At 36.9% G+C, this 14,091-nt stretch overlaps 1 protein-coding gene across 5 annotated transcripts in view; it reads right to left on the bottom strand.

The window, feature by feature from the left end:
* LOC107676574 (SERTA domain-containing protein 2-like) overlaps positions 1-14,091 on the bottom strand; it is a 43,937-nt gene that overhangs the window by 15,579 nt on the left and 14,267 nt on the right. For 2 of the 5 annotated variants that reach the window (XM_016471142.1, XM_016471143.1), the window contains exon 1: positions 4,219-4,428. The exons of 2 other annotated variants lie outside the window; for them this stretch is intronic. The gene's annotated coding sequence lies outside the window, so the exon portion shown is untranslated. Of the gene's footprint in view, positions 1-4,218; positions 4,429-5,368; positions 5,502-14,091 lie in introns of those variants that run through there. One more of the 5 variants, XM_016471145.1, reaches the window with a different exon arrangement.

Raw genomic sequence — 14,091 nt, 5'->3', positions numbered from 1 at the left:
GAGAGACACAGAGGAGACGAATTGTTGAATAAAGTCGTTATTTTTGTTTTCTTCGCGTACAAAAAGTATTCTTGTCGCTTCATAACGTTATGGTTGAACCACTGATGGCAGATGGACTATTCTGACGATGTCTTTCATACTTTTCTGGACCTTGACAGTGTAATTTACTTGGCAGTCCATGGGACAGTCACAAGCCTCCCGGTTTTCATCCAAAATATCTTAAATTGTGTTCCGAAGACAAACAAAGCTTTTAGGGGGTTGGAACGATATAGGGGTAAGTGGTTAATGACAAAATTTTCATTTTGGGGTGGAGTATCCCTTTAATAACTATTAATAAGCAGAAAATTAGGAGTTAATTGAGGGAAAAGTCGTAGTTAAAAGTGAATTAGCATTCCCTAATCTAAAGTGTTACCAAAAAAACGTCTTCTTCTTACTGCTTAATGTTTTTGTGGAAACCATGAACAGGTATTGTCTAATGTAAATATCAACCAATTAATAGGCCTAGTGGATCTATCAATCTCTCAATCAGCATAAAACTGCAATTTTAAGAATGTCTCTCATAATTGAAGGATAGATGGAGTGGGTGACACACTTCAGAGCAGAGCTGTGGATCTTGGTCTCAGAGAACAGCAAAGAGGCGGCACATACTCTGAGAAGCTTCTTTACGTCAGCAAGAGTAACAAGACAACCCACATTACAGATTTCCCCACAGGCACTGAATGTTGCAAAGCACTGTATCATGCACATATACTGTACACACTATCACTGGAGATGTTCACTTTGTTGGATACCTTGTGCATAAATTAAGGAATGTATGAAAAGTTTGCACGTATGTTTACAGAAAACACTCACAGTAATTTCACACTAAAATCATTCCCTAAAAAATTCCACTGTTTCTGGAGTAACTTAAGCTGTGCTGTAATATACTGTATGTTGAACAAAAAAAATGGGGAGTGCAATATAAGAGAGGAAAGATTAAAACTTCCCTTAAACTTCTCCTAAACGTCACACTCCTGTTAAAAAACAGCTAAATAGTAGCTGGGAGAGGAACGCAATTCAAACCGGTTTGACCAGAGGGGCAGAAGTCTTGGAGCACTATGTGAAAGTGTGAGATAGGCGCGCGTACACACACACACACACAACACAGATACACACACCATTTAAACGAAAATAAAACTAAACAAGCAACAGGTTATGAGAAATTAAACTAATAAACAATAATTATTAGTATTCCTTCTTTTGTGTTACTAGTACTCTTTTTATTAATCAGGTACAGTGTCATCTCATTTCAAGAGACTAGATTGTGAGACAAGCTATTTTACTGAAATAGCAGTATACAACTGAAAATTCTTAAAAATATATAATCTCAGGAACAAAATCTAATTCACGACTAAATAACAAGCCCAACTTTGCAGCATAAACCTTACAGGAAAAACATGAGTGGTCCATCAACATGTACTTGTACAGAATAACTTTCTAATGTCCACTCTTCAAAGAGTCAACGAGGTGATTTCTGGACACTGAATACACCCACCTTGTGACATTTACAATTAATTGAGGGACAAAACCTCATTTTTATTCTGTGACTGTGTTGCAGGAAGGAAGTGCACATTTAAAGATGACACGGAGAGTACAACATGTAAATGTCACAGAGTCAGTCTTTTTGGTTAAAGGAAATAAGACAGCAATACGATGAGCAGACTGATGAAAGCAGGGGTTGTAATCTACTTTGCTTAATGTGAACTGTGCATTCACTAGAAAATCCAACTGGACCTTGATAGCAACTGCAAAATAACTTCTGCTCTGAGTCGCCACAGATTTCAGATTTCAGTATTTTCACAACATTGTTATAACTTATTGCTGCAGGTTGTTACTTAAGATTTTACTTTAAACTAAAGTATATTAAACTAAGGGTGTATTCACACCAAACCCACATTACAGATTTCCCCACAGGCACTGAATGTTGCAAAGCACTGTATCATGGACTCATATACTGTACACACTAATATTGGAGATGTTCACTTTGTTGGACACCTTATGCATAAATTAAGGATGTATGAAAAGTTTGCACATATGTTTACTGAAAATACTCACAGTACTTTCACACTAAAATGATTCCCTAAAAAATACCACAGTTTTTCGAGTAACTTAAGCTATGCTGTAATATATGTAGAAAAAAAAAGAGAGGAAAGATTAAAACTTGCCTTAAACTTCTCCTAAACGTCACACTCCTGTTAAAAAAAAAAAAACAGCTAAACAGTAGCAGAGAGAGGAACGCAATTCAAACCGGTTTGACCAGAGGGGCAGAAGTCTTGGAGCACTATGTGAAAGTGTGAGATAGGCGCGCGTACACACACACACACACAACACAGATACACACACCATTTAAACGAAAATAAAACTAAACAAGCAACAGGTTATGAGAAATTAAACTAATAAACAATAATTATTAGTATTCCTTCTTTTGTGTTACTAGTACTCTTTTTATTAATCAGGTACAGTGTCATCTCATTTCAAGAGACTAGATTGTGAGACAAGCTATTTTACTGAAATAGCAGTATACAACTGAAAATTCTTAAAAATATATAATCTCAGGAACAAAATCTAATTCACGACTAAATAACAAGCCCAACTTTGCAGCATAAACCTTACAGGAAAAACATGAGTGGTCCATCAACATGTACTTGTACAGAATAACTTTCTAATGTCCACTCTTCAAAGAGTCAACGAGGTGATTTCTGGACACTGAATACACCCACCTTGTGACATTTACAATTAATTGAGGGACAAAACCTCATTTTTATTCTGTGACTGTGTTGCAGGAAGGAAGTGCACATTTAAAGATGACACGGAGAGTACAACATGTAAATGTCACAGAGTCAGTCTTTTTGGTTAAAGGAAATAAGACAGCAATACGATGAGCAGACTGATGAAAGCAGGGGTTGTAATCTACTTTGCTTAATGTGAACTGTGCATTCACTAGAAAATCCAACTGGACCTTGATAGCAACTGCAAAATAACTTCTGCTCTGAGTCGCCACAGATTTCAGATTTCAGTATTTTCACAACATTGTTATAACTTATTGCTGCAGGTTGTTACTTAAGATTTTACTTTAAACTAAAGTATATTAAACTAAGGGTGTATTCACACCAAGAAAGTCCGCTAGTTCACTTGCTTTGGTCTGGACCAAATACAATGTTGATTTTTTTAGTTTGGTGTGGTTCGCATTCACACTGCCCTTTTTGCAAGTGAACCAGAAATTGTAAACAACCACACGTGTGCTAAAGGTCATCCATTCATTGGACAGAAATTCTCAAGCATACCAGAGTTCCTCTGCAGTTTTTACAGTGTGGTTTAAAGTAGCTAAATGTTCAGAAACGGAGAAGAAAGATATTGCTCACACATTGCGACATAAAGACACTGTCCCTCACAATCCCCCACTGCCATTTTCCAGTATGTGAATTTGTTCCATGATGACCAAATAGGTCTAAATTTATTTATCTTAATCAGAAGCCAAAAATAAAATCATCTACTGTGTCAAAGCCATTCAATGTCTTTTTACCATCTAATCAAAACCATGTCTAATTCAACAGTGAAGTGAACATGCAACTTTGTACAAAGTGAGATTGTAAAAATCATAATGTCACAACATCTGCTTTCTATTCATTTAACATGTCACAATTATTTCAGAGTTTCAACTTCATCTGCAGTTAAATTCAAAGTGGTTGGAACGTGCAATAAGCAGGTTGTCGCTTTGATTTTAGTTAAAAATCAATTTAACAAAAATTAAACTTTTATATTTTAGTGAGTTGAAATGTTTACAGGTACAGTAAAGCCCAAAATCATGCTCTTACCTAAAAAAACACGATTTCAATGTCTGTCTGGTTCTGGCTCTCTGTCCCAGAGTCGAGCTCTTAGGTCAATAGGATCTGTATCTTTAGTAGGCTATCAGTTAAACAGAGCGCAACCATAAAAAGCATTTTGGAAATATCAAGATGTTTAATTTGACTCAACTGGCGACTCGGTTCGGCTACAGAGCGGTTCTGCCTTGGGTTGCGACATGCCTCTGAACTTTCCGAAGATCGCACCGACCACCAGACAACAATGCACGAATACATGTATGACTGTTGCCTCTGCTATGTGCAACATCAGTGACGCCGCGGCGTTTCCACACCACTTACGTGATCTCAGTTATTTATGAATAAGCTCTGCGCTTACCTCGTCTACTTCAAGTGGAGGAATAAACTGAAGCATCGGGATGGATCTTTGTTTTATTGTTGACAGCCGGTAGCGATAAAACTCTCGCAGCTGATGAGGAAGGTCGGCAGCGAGTTTGTGGAGAGAGAAAGGGACAGCAGACTATTCGCGAGCCCGGAGTCGGTCACTATCGCCTTCGAAAGCGAACGACGTCGAGAGAGACTTGTGCTTGACTACACAGAGCGTGGCCTCGGAAAAGTCCAACCCCTACACACGCAAGCACACCCTCCACGCGTCCACCCACTTACTCTCGGGCTGTGGCTCAAATTCTAGCATGCTGCCTACCTAGACAGCGTCACGGGCGCGTTGTGAGACACTTGCATGAGCTGAACTGACGCCGAACGCGTCTATGATGAAATAGGCAGCTCAATATGTTTGGAGACACTGCCCTTTTCTATCTGTCTAGCATATAGGCAGCAGAAATGAGACAAGAAAAGTGCTTGTAGTCGACATGTCTTGTTTCATCTGAACATAATAGCGCCTGAGGCTCTTAAAAAATTAAACAGGTTTGGGTCAGTGAAAGGAGCTTAGTCTGCAGAAAATGTAAATCGACAACTTCAGTAGGTCAAACTAAATTTCATATGAACATTTTTATATATTTATTTATTCTAAGGAACTAGTAAAGGAAAATATTAGTTTGATCATTTTTAAGGTAACAACAGGGTTTAAGGTTGAGCATGAGGAATGCAGTCAACATGACATTCTGTTAAAATTTTGAAAATGGAATGAGATTATTTACTGCCATGCTGTAGGCTAAAAAGTGTTCAAATTATGTTATTATTTTACAATTTCAAACAATGCTTGTAAAAGTGTTGTGTACAAACTTTGGACACCGCTAAATATTGCATTTTTGATCATTACAAGTTTATCAAAATGTTTTTTTAATGCATACATAAAATAATTATTATCTAAATAAATCTAACAGATTTCTTTAATGCTTTTACGAGATACCAAAGTGTACTGTGATACAAATGGTTAAGGCTAAAGAAAACCAAGATGTTCTTCAGTGCATGTAATGAAAATGGTTTCTTTGTGAAGGGTGAACATATTAGAGAGCAATATGCATGCTTGACCCTATAGTTCCCAACAGCTGCATACTGTATGACCTTACCTATGATGCTCTTATAGAAGCCTCAAGCTATCCAACTGCCACCACATGGCAAGGACAAGCACTGCGTGGCTTATAACCGCTTTATACTGTATCCCTGTAAATTAGAACTCCACAACAGTTAAAACGTAGACAGTTAAATTAAACAATATAAATCAAATGTATAATAAACAGCTCACAAATTTGTTTCCAACATCATGCCTATATGTCAAGCATATCTGATGCAAAAAAGTAGTCTTTTAAAACGGTGATTGCTCTACCAGATATAAATACACATAATTTTAAACTGGACACAAGATGACATATGAGATCATAAAAGTGGCACACTTCTTTTAAGCAGTGCATCATCCCGGAATAAAATGCTTCACTGTCTGCTCTTATTTTTAGACTTGATCCACTGTATTTATGTGGCAATTAAGCATTATTTCCAAAATAAATACACGATTCAAAACACATAAATAAACTTTACTGTCTCTCCAAGGGAACCAATTAACACAGTTTGCACACTTCAGCAATGCACCACTGCAATAACACAGGGCACGTTTCCATACAGTGTACACCATTCATGTACCATCGCCAGTGGATTTGGCAACAAGGCATTACGACGGGCACAATGCTCACCTATTTTAAGTCAGCACAGTGTGCTTAGATTTAGGGCATCCAGTTTAGGATGTTGCCTGTTCGAATGTTAGAGAAGGCCTTGCATATTGCACAAACAAAACAGTGAAAACAGTGAATTGCACAAAACATAACTTTATTAAACACTAAAGCCATGTACACATCTCACACTTCTCTAGAGCCACGGCTCTCAAATTTCCCACATAAAAACACCACTGGTGAATGTGAGACAAAAAGCAGTGGTGTGAATCCATGTCCCTGTGTCTATCTCCGTGTTGTTATAAATGAGGAGGAGAGAGCTGGGCATAAGGGTGGTTCTAAATAAAGATTTCAGGTCAAAAACAGGAAATGGCTCAGTGAGCAGTCAAGGTACGATGGAGTAGTGCTGGCCACTGGGCGGCATCTACAACATCCCCTTTGTTCCCCCACACTACAAGCAAGGAAGCGCAGCACGTCCCATTTCTCTCTAGCTCTCCCTTCTCTCTCCCTCCGGATCTCTCCTGCCTTTCTTTACGAAGCCTGTCTTATTCGTTGTGACAGTGTATGATCAGTGGTTGTGGGAACCTCCCAACAATTGCCTCTTCAGCAAGAGTGCTGAACATGGCACGAACAGTGTGGGCATCCATTCAAAAAACATATGAGCCGTTACCAAATAATGAGCAACTGCTTTATTTCCTGAACTAATTTGCAAATCTTTCATATTTAAAGGGATAGTTCACCCAAAAATTAAAATTTGATCATCATTTACTCAGCCTCATGTAGTTCCAAACCTGTATGAATTTCTTTATTCTGAAGAATATGTGTAACCAAACAGTTGCTGGAAGCCACTGACTTCCATAGTATGAGGGGGAAAAGTATGTCAATGGCTACCAGCAACTGTTTGGTTACACACATTCTTTAAAATATCTTCTTTTGTGTTCAACAGAAGAAAGAAACTCATACAGGTTTGGAACAACTTAAAACTTAATTGAGAATTAATGATGACAGGATTTTCATTTTTGGGTGAACTATCCCTTTTAAACTGAAAAACAAACAAACAGAAAACAAAGCAAGAACAAACAAACAAACAAAAACTCTTAGTAAAGGTATTTTTTATTACATACAGTCCTGAAAATAAAGGTTCCAAAAGGGGGTTTTCAGAAGAACCATTTTGGGTTCCCCAAAGAAACTTTAAGTGAACATATTCTTTTTCTTAGTATAAAGAACATTTTTAAAAATCTAAAGAACATTTTACCCCTATAAAGAACCTTTAATGGAAAGATAAAGGTTAAAGGTTCTTTCTGGACCCATACATGCCAATGAAGAACCTTTATTTTTAAGAGTGTACATATGAATATGTATTGATAATTATTAAGGGACAGTTCATCCAAATGTTAAAACTCTGTCATCATTTACTCACCTTCATGTTTTTTTTTTGCCATAATGAAAGTCAATGGGGTCCAAAACACCCTGTACAAAAAATCCTGCGACATTTTCCAAAATATCTTCATGATTCCACAGAAAAATGAAAGTCATACAGTTTGGGAATGACATTAGGGTGAGTAAGTATTGCCAGAATTTTAATTTGTGTGTGAACTGTCCCTTTAATTGAAAGGCCACAGATCAACAGGTCATGTCTGACTGAGGAAAAACGTGAAGCCCTCCACTCCATGATGATGATAGATATTTGGTGTTGATATCGCCAAAAGTGGTGTGAAATCACACTGTTCTATTACACACACAGTCATGCAAACAAAAGAGCTGCTTGATTGCAGTGCTGTTAATTACAGGCCTCTTCAGGGTCCCAGTTACACAGACACACAGGGTTCTGGTGCCAGCAGAAAAAGCCTTAACTAAACTCCTGCTAAACCCTCCCCTCCACACCAGTCCACTCCACTCCTCCTCTACACTCCGTTGAGTACCCTTGGCACGTCTGTCTCCCTCATTATCTAATTTGGCTCATTATCATGCAGACACACTTCAGCAGGGGGTGCTCCCTCATTTTAACTTCATAACTGATTGCGGCCATCGATAAATAGCTGTTTAAATCAATGGCCTGGAAGAATCCCATACGGCAAAAATAATAATAATAATAATAATGTTTTACGGCCAAAATATACATTAAATATATGCTAAATATATGATGTAAACAGTAGAGCTCAATTAAATTTAGTTTTGAAACTGAAAATATATTTAGTTTCAACCTTCATATACCAAAATATATTTCAAAGGACAAGAAAATGTATTTTCCTTACAGTAACCTACATTTAAGCTTAATTTATTATTTATTTTTATTCAAATGTGTTATATGTTCACACGTTACTGACAACAAATCTTTTTTTTTTTTCAAATATGACATATGCATATGTATTATTATTTTTTTTTATTAAAATATATGGAGAGCAAAATATATATTTTTAAATGCTTTAAAAAAATATTTGTATATTTTTAAAATACATTTTCAGAAATATATAAAGATTGCCAAAAATATATTGGTTGAACTGACTTCCATAGTTTTTATTTTCCATACTATGGAAGTCAATGGCTACCAACAACTGTTTGATTACCAACATTCTTCCAAATATCTTATTTTGTGTTCAACAGAAGAAAAAACTTATACAGGTTTGGAACACTGAGGGTGAGTAAATGATGAAAGAATTTTCATTTTTGGGTGAATTATACCTTTAATATTGTTGTGGAAATCGTAATACACTTGTTTCAATATTTTATGATGAACAGAAAGTTCAAAATAACAGCATTTATTTGAAAGAGAAATCTTTTGTAACATGCCTTTACTGTCACTATTGATCATTTAATACATCCTTGCTAAATTAAAGTATTAATTTGAATTCAAATTAAAAAATTGGCCGTTAAGTTTCTGTGTAACTACATGTTTCGCAAAAATGCAAGAGTTACAGTTAAGTTTGATTATATCCATCTATGAGTTCAAACTGTCTGTTTCAGTGAATCTATTTAAAACTGATTCAGTGACTTGTCATGACTCAAAAGAAAGCCATACATTCTCTGACATTGTTCATAAAAAATATATGCAAGTAAATATTGCTGTATACTATGCAGTGGTATATTGCAAATGATAACAATCGAAAATATTTTTTCCTTTTTTTATTTAGAGTAAATCAAGCTTTGATATATTTTACTGTTTGAGTTATTTTAAAATGCTATATTTAATTTAAAATTTTTGCCAGTAATGGCTGTTGAAATGGACGGTGCAGGAAAAAATATTTTCTTGGGAGATTTTCTAGACTATTTTGCCCAGCCATAGTGGCCAGGGAAGGTGAGAAGTTAAAGCCGGTCTGAAATCCGATTCCCTTTTGTTCGTCATTTATTTATTTTTTGCCGTGGTCGGCCCATGTCTGAGGTGCACCACGTGGCCAGGCTGTCAGACAAGCATGACATGAATCTCCACTACATGCGAATCCAGCTGCCCACTTTCCCTATGGTCAGCGTTATAGCATTTCCCTCCTGTGCCGCCTCCACATCAGAATCACTCAGACCCTCACAACCCACCTCGTCTTACTGCATACATGTGCAGAGCAATGCTACAAACCCTGAGTCATGCAACATTTCAGAAAGAGAAACCAGGAGGGAAAACTGAGAGGTATGAGAATGTGTGTGTGTAACACTCTTGCCTAGCAGGAACTGGGAAGGTAAAGGAGAGGACAAGATAAAGTGCGGAAACACAAAGAAAGCAGATATTTTATTATAGGGATCATCTTAACACAAGCAAGTAAGCCTACTAGCAATGCTGTGATAACAGTTATTTTAAAATAAACAGAAAATGTTTTGGCTTGATTACAATCAGCATCTCAATAGTAAGGGAACAGAAGATAAATGAAAAAGGGTTATTGTAAGTCATCCATCACTGCTCTCCCTAAGGTGCTGTGTATTAAGCAAAGAACAACAGACCATGCTACGAGGCGTGCTGTGCTTTAAGAAAAAAACTGAACGAAGGCTAAACTTTGTGTACACACTTGTGTTTTATCCCATTTCCATGGTGATTATGCAGAACAATATTGATTTAACACAGTGTTTTCCAACCCTCCTCCAGACATTAGTAAGTCTGCACGTCTCACATGAACATACACTCACATAAATACACTTACACACCCCAGCTGGAGCAAAACCAACGCAGTGATGGTTGTGGTTTTGGAAGTGGACTCCATATATGACAGGACATCATACATCATGCTGTTTTTCTCTTTCATTCTGTGACTCTCCTGGCTGGGGCTGGAGAACATCAAAACGCTCAAGATGTGTTTATTGGGAGCCAAATTTTTGAGTGGACACAAAGACCCAGAACGAGCAGAAAGGTCTGACATTAATGGCATGAAGTTTTGGCACAGAATATATTCAATAAAATCCTGCAGGAAAAGGAAGATATTTCATTAAAGGTTGGTGCCACGACTAAAAGGAAATGCTCTCTGGAAGGATAAAAAGATAATAATGCAACATGAATAAGAAGTAAAAGGGTCAATGACATGACACGTCTATTCATTTATTTAAAATTCTGTAACTCATACATGCAATGACTTGAATGACTATAATTTTCATTTGAATACATAAAAATTCATGTTGATTCATTTTTGGGGGCATAAGGTCTTAAATGTCAGTGTGATACAACTCATAAATAAAAAACTCATTAAAAAGATGGATTTCTCGACAAGAAACCCATATTAAGCATAATCTTTTATTATTATATCTTAGAAAATGCAGGAAAAAAAACAGGAAAGATATCAGTAGAGTTCACACACACCGTGAACACACACCCGGAGCAGTGGGCAGCCATTGTTTTTGCTGCGGCGCCCGGGGAGCAGTTGGGGGTTCGGTGCCTTGCTCAAGGGCACCTCAGTCGTGGTATTGACAGTGGGAGAGAGCACTGTACATTCACTCCCCCCACCTACAATCCCTGCCGGTACGAGACTCGAACCCGCAACCTTTGGGTTACGAGTCCGACTCTCTAACCATTAGGCCACGACTTCCCCCCGTCAATAAGTCAATAAGTCAATAAGTCTCCTAAAATATCAAATAATTTGACCTTTTTAATGACAAGGCAAAGTTAGTTTAGGTTGTAAAATGTCACGTGGTAATTCATTATATTTGTTAAAAAAAGTTTTACCTTAAAAATATTTAAAAGTACTATTGAAAACAAAGATTAAGATGTATTTTGATGTTTTACTTGAGATGGCCACACCACATTAAATATTAGATTTCATATCATTACATTTAAACTTTTCTTGGTCCACATGATAAGTACATTTCTAAGCACTTGTGTTTTAAAGAATATTTTTTAATGTTGTTGTTTTTTTATGGTCATGGACACTCTTATTTGTCATTGACACACACGTTCTCTGAGTGTGTTTGTGAGTGTGTCCACTGGCTCCATCAAAACGTAATCACGTGTATTTATGAGTAATTACATGGGTGAGCACGAAAACTAAGCAAGTCTTTCTGGTGTGTGTCTGTGCACTTAATGCTCAATGAATTATTGCATTCCTATTGTGCTATTCATAGACTCACGACTACTGTAACAGTACCAAACCCATGTTGGGAGAGACGCGGTAATTGCAGAAAACAGGTACATTTTTACAGTGGTCACACTTGACGGCAAACATTTCCCTATCATGACTTGTCTTTTTTTCTCTGTCTGACTAACATTCCAGTGTTGGACACTGCACTGTATACAAACTTTGAAACGGTTTTCTCTAAACATATCTGATATTTGTCTTTCTCATATCAAGCAGTTGTTTGATGGGTTACAGTTGACAACAGGCAGCACCACTGATTAAAAAAGCTTGAATTTATGAATATTAGTCATAGCTGAAGATGGCCTGAGTCATAAAAACATGTTTTCACCAACATGGCTAAGTTTTCTCCTACATGGCTTCAAACTAAAAGACATGACAGACAGAAGACGAAGAAGAAGAGAAAAACAGCAGGTTTCAAATGAAAAAGATTGAATGTCTTGATGAAAAACAATCATTTTGGTATTTAGGGCTTCTGCATGCCAGCACCTCCGTATTCAACATGTCTCTTGTGTTTTCAAAATTGTGGGCTCCTAAAGAATGTCTCAAATCCCAATTTCCATGTTCTTCTTTTTATCCTCTATTTAATTTTGGTATTTTGTGGTCCACTGCTCAAGTTATTTTAGTTTCTGTTTACTTGCTGAAAACACTACAGCATTTGTTACCATGTCTGCTCCCTCTGAAATGGCCTGTTGAAGAGAGTGAAGCCACAGATGTCACTAAGAACATCAAACACAGAAAAATGAAAGACACCCGAGTGCTCAGGGTTATGGGTAATGAAATTATTGGACGGCCCTGGACCGAAGAAACTGCTGAGATGTCACTTGGGGTTAGAGCTACACCAATAATCACTGATCACAGTGTGATGTTTTCATACCAGTATCAATATTAGCCAAATTCAGAGTTTGATAACCCTATTTATGTCCTGTAAAACAGAAAAATGAGACAATAATTACATATTTGCAGTCCAGACTCCCTTGAGCCAGGCCATTTATGGATACATTGTTCAGCCTGGTCAGTGTGGTTGTTCGAGGAGCACAGTGGAGTGATCTTTGCGGTGAGTGCATATGAGGAGTCTGTTTACAATGGATGGAGGAAGACCACTATGGAGAGAGTTTGCTGCTCCAATAACTAAGGTCCAGACTCACAACTCTACAACACAAACACAACATTAAGGTCACTGTGAACATCGTGCTGAACAAATAATGAAATGTTCATTTTAGTCAGAATTATTGAGCTCCCGTTAGACGTGCATGTTGCCGGTACTTGTTCAGTGAAGTCTGTGAAGTTTAACTGAGACTAGCTTGGTGCCAGGATGATTCTTTATTCAAAATGAAAATATTGCTGTTGCTTTCTAACATTTACAGATAAGGATAAAACTGTAAAATGTAAGTTATGCAAAACAGGTCTCAAATCATGCTTTTTTTTTCCTTCTAAAAACTTCTTGGAATCAACTGTTGAAATTGAGAATTCTGATATTAGAATAGAACATGTTATTTAGGTAGCAATGTTCTTTTGCAACAACACCAATGGTAACATCCTAAACTGTAAAATGACCGAAAAACTACAATTTAAACAACTTTACAGTTTGAATACAAATTTTGAAGAAAAAAAAATTATAAAATGATAAAACTCAAATTGTAGCCTAATAAATGACGAACAAAGTATAACACAGTATAAACAGTAATATTGTATAATACTATTATTATTATTATTAATATATTATTATTATTTTCTATTTTAATATATATTCTGAAATGTCATTTATTTCTGTGACGGCAAAGTAGAATTTTCATCAGCTATTACTTCAGCATCATGATTCTTCGGAAATCATTTTAATATGTTTATTTTGTGCTTAAGACACATTTTTCTTATTATTGTCAATGTTGAAAACAGTTGCTGATTATTATTTTTTGCGTAAACTGTGATACTTCTTTAGGATTATTTGATGAGTAGAAAGTTCAAAAGAACATTAATAAATACATAAAGGTAACATCATGTATGTTTTTACTGCCACTTTTGATCAATTTTGTGTATCCTTGATGAATAATTGTATTAACTTTTTTCAAAAACTTCTTACTGGCACTATCCATGGTATATCCATGCCTTTAACTCTCTACATCTCATTCCCTTTCTGTGTGACTACATTTCCCAGCATCCTATTCAACACAAAACCATCTGAACTAATTTGCTTCAGCATTCACTTCTTTTTACTAATTGCACTCGCTTACACACACACACACACACACACACACACACACACACACACATTAGGCTGCTGTATCTGTGTATATGCCTCAGGGCTTCTCCGGCAGAGTGAAAGAGAAAAGCTTTGGCCATCACAGCTGTTCCCAATGCTTTAGCCCCCATTGCTCAGCAACAGAGAACAAAACAAAAGCACATCCCTCCCCTTCAGCCCTTTCCATCTCCTCCCATCCTCTCCAGCACCACTACCACATTACAAACTGTTCGCTCTGCCCCTGCTCACACACACACACACACACACACACACACACACACACACACCTGTCCTCATACCCTCACCCCTCCCACCATCCTCACACACAAACACCAAGTCCTTTGTCC

Source organism: Sinocyclocheilus anshuiensis, unplaced genomic scaffold (assembly GCF_001515605.1).
Source record: "Sinocyclocheilus anshuiensis isolate Anshui unplaced genomic scaffold, SAMN03320099.WGS_v1.1 scaffold204, whole genome shotgun sequence".
Taxonomy (NCBI): Eukaryota; Metazoa; Chordata; class Actinopteri; order Cypriniformes; family Cyprinidae; genus Sinocyclocheilus; species Sinocyclocheilus anshuiensis.
Note: the sequence above shows the minus strand (reverse complement) of the source record. Positions and strands in the feature narration are given on the sequence as shown.